This window comes from Cervus canadensis, chromosome 13, assembly GCF_019320065.1.
Source record: "Cervus canadensis isolate Bull #8, Minnesota chromosome 13, ASM1932006v1, whole genome shotgun sequence".
In the NCBI taxonomy this organism is placed as follows: domain Eukaryota; kingdom Metazoa; phylum Chordata; class Mammalia; order Artiodactyla; family Cervidae; genus Cervus; species Cervus canadensis.
This window is the reverse complement of record NC_057398.1, coordinates 16,207,236-16,217,362: the sequence shown is the minus strand read 5'-3', so window position 1 is coordinate 16,217,362 and position 10,127 is coordinate 16,207,236. Positions and strand designations below refer to the sequence as shown.

Here is a 10,127-nt window from a genome sequence, read left to right as displayed (position 1 = left end):
GTATGGCATGTTGCAGTCCATGGGGTCACGAAGAGTCAGACACAACTCAGTGACTGAACAGGAAGTATTCTTGCCTGGACAGAGTTCCATGGACAGGAGAGCCTGGTGGGCTCAGACATGACTGAGCACACACACAACATCCCCTTTTGCAGCTCTATCAGTCTGTGGTTCATATACCATAAAATTCATCTGCTTTAGCCCAATATCTTTTAAAAACTTCTTTTAATAAACTGCTTAAGTATCCAAAGTCAGTTCCTGTTTCTATTATTTGTAACTAAAAACTGAGTTTTTTTACAATCATAAAATGATTACAGCATTTTCTTTGGGATATTTTATTGCCATTTTTATTATTGTAATTAAGTCATTCATGAGTCTCTCTTACAATGCTGTTCAATTGCATTTCTTTGACACACCTTGTAACACCCATGATATTTTTTAAAAATAAGGAATACCATAAAGATGACATAAGTCAACATTAAAGTAGACTCTCTTTTGAGGACCTCCACCTAACTGACCTACCTGATGACCACAGCAGTAACTCTTAGGGTGAGGTGGCTGCTCTATTATGTTTGAGGTGTTTGTTTTTCAGATTTGAAAACTTTTCTTTCTGGCCACACTGCCCAGCTTGTGGGATCTTGGTTCTCTGACTCAGGCCCTGGGCAGAGAAAGCACAGAATGATAACCACTGGACCACCACAGAATTTACTGTTCTCAGAACTTTTAATGTCAGTTAAACTTTTTGTTGTTTAACCCACGTCTAATTTGACAACTTGGGCTTCCCAGGTGGCTCAGTGGTAAAGAACCTGCCTGCCAGTGCAGGAGACAAGGGTTCGATCCCTGGGTCAGGAAAATCCCCCTGGAGAAGGAAATGGCAACCCATTCCAGTATTCTTGCCTAGGATATCCCATGGACAGAGGAGCCTGGTTGGCTACAGTCCATGGGGTCACAAAAGAGTCAGACGCGATTCAGCAATTAAGCAACAACAAAATCTCACAACTAAACAAGTTTAAGTGATTCAATCTTGTTGTGAGTGTCCAAGGCATTTGACTTACTTTTCACAGAAGCAATTTTCTTTCTTTTCATTCTTATAGTTTTTGATTTGGGTAACTTAAAAATTAAACTATGTACTTAAACACAGATGGAAATGTCAGAGTGAAATGTTCCCAATCAGAAAACCCGTTTTTGGAGGCTGCTCCTGTCTAATACGCTTGTGATACAGCATTAGGGACTTCAGCTGTCCCTGCATCAGTGTCAGAAGCTGGATTGCTCCACAGACATGTCTTGCTCATCACCAGAAGGGAAACTGAAGACCAACTTAGGAGTCGAAAGCCACTTGAGACTTCACTTGAAAACTGACAGGTGAAACAGAGGAACAGAGTCTCACCCAATAGAATAATCTGGTAAAATATCTGAATGATAACAAAATTAAATCAGAAATGACAAGCTGCTGGGTTTTTCTGTTGTCTTTTCTCTTTTTTTGTAATCTGAGGTCTCAGGTCTTACACGTTAAATCAGTTTATCTAGAAATCTTGTGTAAAATGGACTGGGATTTTACAGTAAAACAGTAAGATATGGACAGTATTTTCAAAAGGTATTTTAAAGATAAATCTAATCACACCTTTTCAGCATTCAAAACTCAACCTAAATCCCACCCCACAAAGCTATACCCCAAGAAACAAAGATCCATAGCCTAAGAGAGATAGAGGAAATGAATACCCTTTGGAGGTTCTTCTAGCCAGAAAGTAAACATGGCCAAACAATGGAGCATGGTTGTGGTATTTTTCAGATATGAGCTAAATTCAGTGTGGTGTGTTACCGCGCACAATTTGCTCAGCATGAAATGTTCCAGTTCACAAGGACGTGTGGGGAGTATCCCCAGTTTATTTCACCTGCCACCGTAAATTTGAGAGGAAGATCAAGTCTGAAAGTTATTTTTCCCATTCTAAGGTTTACTTTTGGTTTCTAAGGACTCCACGCTTCTCAGGGCATCGAGGCCATGAACAGCTTGGTTTTCACTGTAAAGTTACAGTAAATAATGTTGGTGGTTTTTAGAAACACAGAATAAGGTTGTCTTTGTCAGCAACCTACTAGAAATAGACTGTTGATTAACCCCTGCACAAGGTCTGATGTTTAACTTCTTGAAGTAAACATTTGCAGATCACAGCAGCATCTCGGTAGGTTTGACATACCACTTCAGGTGGAGAGGTGTTAAAAGTGTTCATGGTAAATTACACATTTGATCAGTGTATCTGTTCCCCATGTTTGATCTGAAAGTGAATTAAACTTATCAGTGAAATCCTTCTCTCAGATTCTAAACTATAAATTCAAAACAATTTCAAGAAAAATATTTACTACTTTACAATTTTAATATGAAACCATGATTTCTGAAATTAAGTGTGCAGCTGAAAGCTATGAAATCTTTAACAAGTTTTAAAAACATTTTTTAAGTGTGTTGGCTAAATTTCTAGAACCATGGTAGGAGTTGAAACATTCTGGTAGTTGTTAGATTTCTGGAAATAATTACCTGCAAGGAGATTAACACCTCTCAACTCGTTAGTGACCTAGGTCTTCTGTGCTATTGTTCATCGATAAAAGGGCTATTTATTCATCAAACTGGACCCACCCAACCAAACAAAGAGACCCTTGGCTGTTCAGGTGGACTCCAGGTCAAGAAAAAGGACTGCTCATTTCCTCAAGACAGAGCTTTTGATCAGTGCTGTGTGGCTAAACTAAAAAGTTTGATGGGATTTTAAACAAGGTTTTAATGGCATTTCGGAAACCACCACCAAATACCCTCCACTAAGGAAGCCAAGTATTGACACAGATAGAGTCAGACAGGAATTTATTCAGGAAATTACCACAATATGCATAGAATTCTTTTGGCATCTACTGTCAAGGTTGATGAATATTTTACAAATAAATTATTCACTTTGGCAAACCTGAGGATGTGATACGGGTCTTATTCACAACTATCAAGCTTTAGTAACTCGACATGACAAAACTTGACAACTTTTGTCAACTTGACAAAATGGGGTTGAGGTTGCAAGATGCTGGGGTACAACAGAAAAAAAGGCTAACAAAGCTCTTGTTCCCCTGGACCTTATAGTCTTGTGGTGGAGACAGACTGTAAACATCTTTTTACAGTATGTTTTTACAAATTGTGATTAGTGTTTTATTTTATTTTTAATTTTTATTTTTTTGTGATTAGTGTTTTAAAGGAAATAGGGCACTGAGAAGAAATTAGTGGAGTGGAACTGATTAAATAGAGAAGTCAGAGAAGTCTTCTCTAATTTGGGACTTGTTTGTTTTTGTTTTTTCTGTTTTTTAAATTAAAGTGTAATTGAGGTACAACAGCTGTAAGTTACAGGTGTACAATATAGATTCACAAGTTTTAAAAGTTATACTCCAATTTATTCCCTGGAGAAGCAAATGGCAACCCACTCAAGTATTCTTGCCTGGGAATTCCATGGACAAAGGAGCCTGGTGGGCTACAGTCCATGGGGTCACAAAAGAGCTGGATATGACCGAGTGACTAAACAACAACAACAACAACATATTCCATTTATAGTTATAAAATATTGACTATATTCCCTGTGTTGTCCAATATATCCTTGTAGCTTGTTTTATACATAATAGTTTGTGTCTCTTAATCCCTTACCCCTAAATTGCCCCCCTCCCCGTTGTTAACCACTAGTGTGTTCTCTGTATCTGTGAGTCTGCTTATTTTTCGTTATATTCGTTACCTTGCTGTGTTTTTTTAGATTCCACATATAAGTGAGATCATACAGTATTTGTCTTTCTCTGTCTGACTTATATCACTTAGAATAATGCCTTCCAAGTCGATCCATGTTTCTGCAAATGGTACCTTTTCATTCTTTTTTATGAATGAGTAGTAATCCATTAGAGATACACCACATCCTCTTTATCTGTTCATCTGCTGATGGACACTTAGGCTGTTTCCATATCTTGGCAATTGTAAATAATGCTACTGTGAACACTGCAGGTGTATCTATCTTTTCAAATTAGTGTTTTTGTTTTTCTCTTGGATATATACCCAGGAGTGCATTTGCTGGGTCACATGGTAGTCCTGTTTTTAGTTTTTTGAGAAACCTCCATACTGTTTCCACAGCGGCTGTGCCAATTTACATTCCCATCAACGGCGTATGAGGGTTCCCTTCTCTCCACATCCTCACCAACACTTGTTATTTGTGTTCTTTTTGAAGCCATTCTGAGTTGGGGACTTTTAAATTGAGACCCCAATGATGAAAAGAAGTCATTCATGGGAAATCCAAGAGGAACAATGCATGTAGGGGCAATGTAAGTGCAAAGGCCCTACCAGGCAAAAGTCTTAGCATGTTGTAAAAAACACTGACAGAGGCTTGTGTGACTGAAGCATCTGAACCAGCTGCTGTTGGAAGAGTAAACTGAAGGATTATAAAAACAGAAGTGTCTGTGATCAGTTACGGTATTATTGCAGAAACACAGGTGAAAGATGAAAGCAGTTCAGGTAGGGTAGTGGCAATAAAGGTGGAGAAGCATGTTCAAATTCAGGATCTATTTTAGAGAGAGAACCAACAGTTCATAGTGACGGATTAGATGGGTGGGACGAAGGAAAGGGAAGCATCAGGAGTCAGTCCCAGCCTTCTGGCTGTAGCAACTGAAAGATTAGTATCCTATTCACTAGGATGAGGGAGTCTGAGTAGACTAGGATATATGGAGGAAAATTTATACATTCACTTCAAACATGCTAAATTTGAGAAGACTCTGAGTCATCTGAGCAGTTAATCACACAACTGGAGTTCAGAGAGGAAAGCTGAGGACCAAAAAAATCAGTGTCTAAAACAAAAAACAAGTAGAAATGGATGCGATCACCTAGAGAAATTATGGGTAGAGAGTAAAAAAAGAAAGGGCTCAGGAAGGATTCCAAGGAACTCCGTGTTGAGAGGTGGGGGTAGAGTGGATTAGAAGGAGCTGGAAATACAGACCAGGAAGGAGCTACCATTGGAATGTAAGCAATGTCAGCCGACTCTGCTGTCCTGACCGGGCAGAGCATTCCAGGGAAGGAAAATCTCAGCTGGAAACTGTTGAGGAACCAAGCGTAATGAGAACAGAAAATTACCCAGCTGCCATTATGGAGGCTTTGGTAACCTTGACAAAGTTCTTTCAGGTTAGTTGAAGGACCAAAAGTGGGATTAGATCCTAGAACCCAGAAATTTCACTTCTCAGTTATTGGAAACAAGAAACTCTTGCATGAATGCACCAGGAGACTACATACACCAGATGGTCATAATTACTTTGTTCATGGAGTAAATTACTTGAAATGACCCAAACTTGCATCTTTGGGAGAATAGATAAATAAATGGTGTTTATTCAGAGAATGAAATAGTATAGAGTTATGAAAGTGAATGTTCTATCATGGGTAAATCTCACAAACTTAATGCTGACCAAACCAAACCAAACCAAATAAAAAACCCCCAAACTTTCCAAAGGCCACAAAACAACTGCAATATAATTCCATTTATATAATGTTTCAAAACTGAAGAACTAAACAATACATTGTTTAGAGATACATATTAATAAAAAGGAAATGATAACACAAAATTCAGAAAGCCTGTTACATAGGCCGTATAGGGATGCTCAGAGTTTATATATGTGTTATATATATGTATCGGAGAAGGCAATGGCAGCCCACTCCAGTATTCTTGCCTGGAAAATCCCATGGATGGAGGAGCCTGGTGGGCTGCAGTCCATGGGGTCTCGAAGAGTCAGACACGACTGAGTGACTTCACTTTCACTTTTCACTTTCATGCATTGGAGAAGGAAATGGCAGCCCACTCCTGTGTTCCTGCCTGGAGAATCCCAGGGATGGGGGAGCCTGGTGGGCTGCCGTCTATGGGGTCACATAGAGTCGGACACAACTGAAGTGACTTAGCAGCAGCAGCAGCATATATATGTATCTTTGGTGGCCTAAAAATAGCCACCTAGCTTTGTCCACTGAATAGGCCTAAATGCATTTACCAAGCCTGCAGCAATGAGCACTGTTAGCACCAAGATCGTGATCTCCAAATATTTTGTACCAAAAGTAACAAGGACACTTTGGGAAAAGAACTAATTTCAGGTATAGGACAGGGAATGTACAGGACAGGCTTAAAAATCTTGTCTTAGACTACTACAAGGAATGTTTTGAGATTGCTAAGAATGTGTCAAAAGAACTCAGAAGCCTAACTGAAAGGGCTCCCACTGACAAAGATGGGAAAGTTTAGGCAGCCATAGGGATAAATACTGCAATAGATTGGAAAACATATCACATAAACACCCAGACTATTATGTTTGTTTCATCCATGTTGTTGTCTATAGAAATGATTGGTTCTTTTTAATTGTTATATTCTATTGTATGGATGAATATAATTTATTATGTTAACTATATTTAATATATATGTTATAGTGTATAATAATATTATTACATATTAGTTTAATAATAACAAAGGGATATCACGTTGCTGACAAAGGTCCATATAGTCAAAGCTATGGCTTTTCCTGTAGCCAGGTACAGATGTGAGAGTTGGACCATAAAGAAGGCTGAGCACTGAAGAACTGATGCTTTCAAATTGTGGTGCTAGAGAAGACTCTTGAGAGTCTCTTTGACTGCAAGGAGATCAAACCAGTCAATCCTAAAGGAAGTCAACCCTGAATATTCACTGGAAGGACTGATGATGAAGCTGAAGCTCCAATACTTTGGCCACCTGATGTGAAGAGCTGACTCATTAGAAAAGATCCTATTGGGAAAAATTGAGGACAGGAAGAGAAGGGGGCGACAGAGGATGAGATGGTTAGATAGCATCACAAACTCAATCGGCGTGAATTTGGGCAAACTCCAGGAGATAGTGCAGGACATGGAAGCCTGGCGTATTGCAGTCCCAGGGGTTGAAGTCAGACACGACTTTGCAACTGAAAAACAAAGCAATAATAATTATTATTTATCATAATTTTTGTGGCCATCTGGTTGTTTATAGATTGGGGCTAATAAGAATAATGGTGCTACAAATTTTCTTACAGTTGCCTTTTTACTATATACATTGTACACGTGAATATCTTCATTTTGAAATCTTAAATCTTTTTCCAAAAAAAAAAACTTTTTCCAATTTTTCTGTTAGGTCTTTTTCTTTCTTATTGATGTGTAGTTCTTTATATATTCTGGATACAAGTTGGTTTATCAGTTGCAAGTATCTCCTCCCAGTTTGTGGCTTGCTTTTTCCTCCTGTCTTAATGCTGTCTTTGCTGGTGAAGACAGGTTCCTAATGTATTTCAATTTATAAATGGTTTCCTTTATGGCTAGTGTATTTTGTGTCTCACTTATGAACTCAAGATTTTGAAAATATTCTTCTAAATTACTTTCCTGAAACTATTGTTTCATCTTTCATAGTTAGACTTTTAATTCACCTAGAATTAATTTTGTAGATAATATGAGATAGAAGTCAATATTTACTTTTTCCTAAGTGATACTGTTGTAGGATCATTTTTTGAAAATACTATTCTTTCTCCACTACTTTGCGGTGCTGCTTTGGCATAAATCAAGAATCTATAAATATTTGATTCTGTTTTTGAATTCTGTATGTTCAGTCTATTTGTCTACTCTGTGTCAATGCTACATCATTTTATTATTGTAGCTTTATTTTGATATCCAAGTGTATATATCTTTCAACTTTGTCTTCAAGATTTTTTGGTTATTATAGAATTGTCCTTTGCATTCCTTCATACATTTTAGAACAGGCTCATCAATTTCCATGGAATAAAAAGCCGTTGGGATTTCTGATAAGGGATTACACTGAATCTTTGGATTAGTTGGGTAAAAAATAAATTTGCAATGTTGATTCTTCTAACCCATGAACATAGCATATCTCTCCATTTATGTAGGGCTTCTTAAATTTCTCTTAAGAATATTTTAAAAGTTTTCTGTGTAAACATTTTTTCTTCATAAGATTTATTCCTGTGTAATTTGATGATTTTCTTGATATTGTGTCATTTTTAGTATTTATTTTCTAACTGTTCTCATATGGAAATATAATTGAATTATGCATATTGACCTTGTAATCAGAAACTTTGTAAAATTCTTTTATTAATTGTAATAGTTTATCAGTATTTCTTTTGGATATTTTTAGATACAAAATCATGACATATCTGAATAAGGTGTGTTTTATTTATTTCTTTCCAACCCGTCTGGTTCTTGTGTCTTTTTATTATCTTCCTGCAGTGGTTATGGATTCAGGGCTATGCTGAATAGAAGTCGTAAGAATGGTTTCCTTATTTGTTACAGATCTCAGGGGAAAAGCTTTGAACACTTCATCATTAAGTTAGGTGTTTGCTATACGCTCTTGTTAGATATCTTTTATTATATAAAGAAAATTCTCAGTGGACTTCTCTGGCGGTCCAGTGGTTAAGATTCTGTGCTACCACTACAGGGGACATGGGTTCAATCCCTGGTCAGAGAGCTAAGACCTACATACATCACAGGGCGCCAAAAAAGAAAGAAAGAAAGGGAAAAAGAAGGAAAAAAAGATGTCTCTTCTAGTCTAGTTTGTAGGAGTTTCTCTTTTTTAAAATTGTGAATGGGTACTGAATTTTACCAAATGTTTTTCTTTTACATCTGTTGTCACAAACATCTGCTTTTCTCCTATATTCTGTTACCATGGTAGAGTAGTTTGTTGTACTTGAAATTTTCGTATGCGTGATGTTTACTCCAATGATTAACTCAGTTTTCCTTCGTTTCCAGTGTGTGCTGTGAGGAAGCTATCCTGTTTCCATAGCAGCTATGCCATTCTACATCCCTACCAACAAAGTTCAGGTTTCCAATTTCTCCATATCCTTACCAAATCTTGTTATTTTCTGGGTTTTTTTTTTTTTTTTTTTTTGGTAATAGCCATCCTAGTGGATGTGAAGTGATATCTTATTGTGATTTTGGTTTGCATTTCCCTAATGATTAGCAATGTTAAGCCATTGTTGACATTTAAAAATATCTGATACAAATTATAACTTAACTTCCCAGATAATGGAAGGACCTTAAAATACTTGGTCTTCATTTTCCCTCTTACTGTCTTACTTAAAATACTGTATAATTTAATGATTATCATCATATAATTGAATTCTAGCTGTAGTTTTAAATCCCGCGAGGTATTATTATTGTTTCATAACAATAAATAATGCAGTCACTATTGAGTCAGTTTCCCGAGAATGAAAGCTAAGAAATGTGCTCTGGGCCACCTTGGCTGTTCTCACGCCCCTTTGTTCTGCGTTCCCCTGCTCTGCCCTGTATCACAAGGAATTACATTTCCCAGGCCCCCTTGTGAACTGCTCCTCTGGGGTTCACTCAAAAGGATGGCACTGGGAAGAGACTGAAAGGTACGAGGGAGGGAGAAGCCAAGGTATTTTTCTCTTTTTCACTGTTTTAGTGAAAAACAGTGATATCTCCAGCAGTCACTGTGCCTTTCCTATCCCTGCAGCTGCTATGGAGTGACCCTCTCCTCCGGGGTCCAAGCACCTGCTGGACACTCCCCCTGGACACTGTGTTTGCATCCTCCTGCTGCCTGACCGTGGCCTCTGGGCTCTGGTAAGCCCTCCCCCTCCCATTGCCCCTGCTGGTACCCGAGCTGCCCCCCTAACCCTATGAGGCTTGTCAGTGCCTCCATCACCTACATGACCAATTCTTTGTATTAAAATCCCTTGGTTCATAGGTCTTAGAGTGGTTTTGATTTCCTCACTGGACCTTGTTAAACTCTACAAAACTCAATTTTTCACCAAAGTATCGCATTAAGAAGATGATACATATTCGGGAAAAAAGATCCAAAAAGAGGAGTACAATAAGGTATGCATGCATTTAAAAAAATAATTTTATTTACTTATTTCCTCTTGGCTGTGCTGGGTCTTCGTCGCTGCACAGACTTTTCTCCGACTGCGGCGAGCAGGGGTTACTCTCCAGCTGCAGTGTGCAGGCCTCTTGTTGCAGTGGTTTCTCTCGTTGCAGGGCACAGGCTCTAAGGCATGCAAGCTTCAGTAGCTTCATGCAAGCATGAGGGCTCAGTAGTTGTGGCTTCTTGGCTTTGTTGCTCTGCAGCATATGGGATCTTCCTGGA

General features: G+C 38.2%; 1 long non-coding RNA gene across 1 annotated transcript; it reads left to right on the top strand.

Annotated features, from left to right (window-relative positions):
• Positions 1 to 8,831: 8,831 nt before the first annotated feature.
• On the top strand, positions 8,832 to 9,804 carry LOC122452177. The gene is made up of 3 exons (XR_006272614.1): positions 8,832 to 8,842; positions 9,498 to 9,604; positions 9,729 to 9,804. It is a non-coding gene; the product is annotated as an uncharacterized LOC122452177 (long non-coding RNA).
• Positions 9,805 to 10,127: the final 323 nt, after the last annotated feature.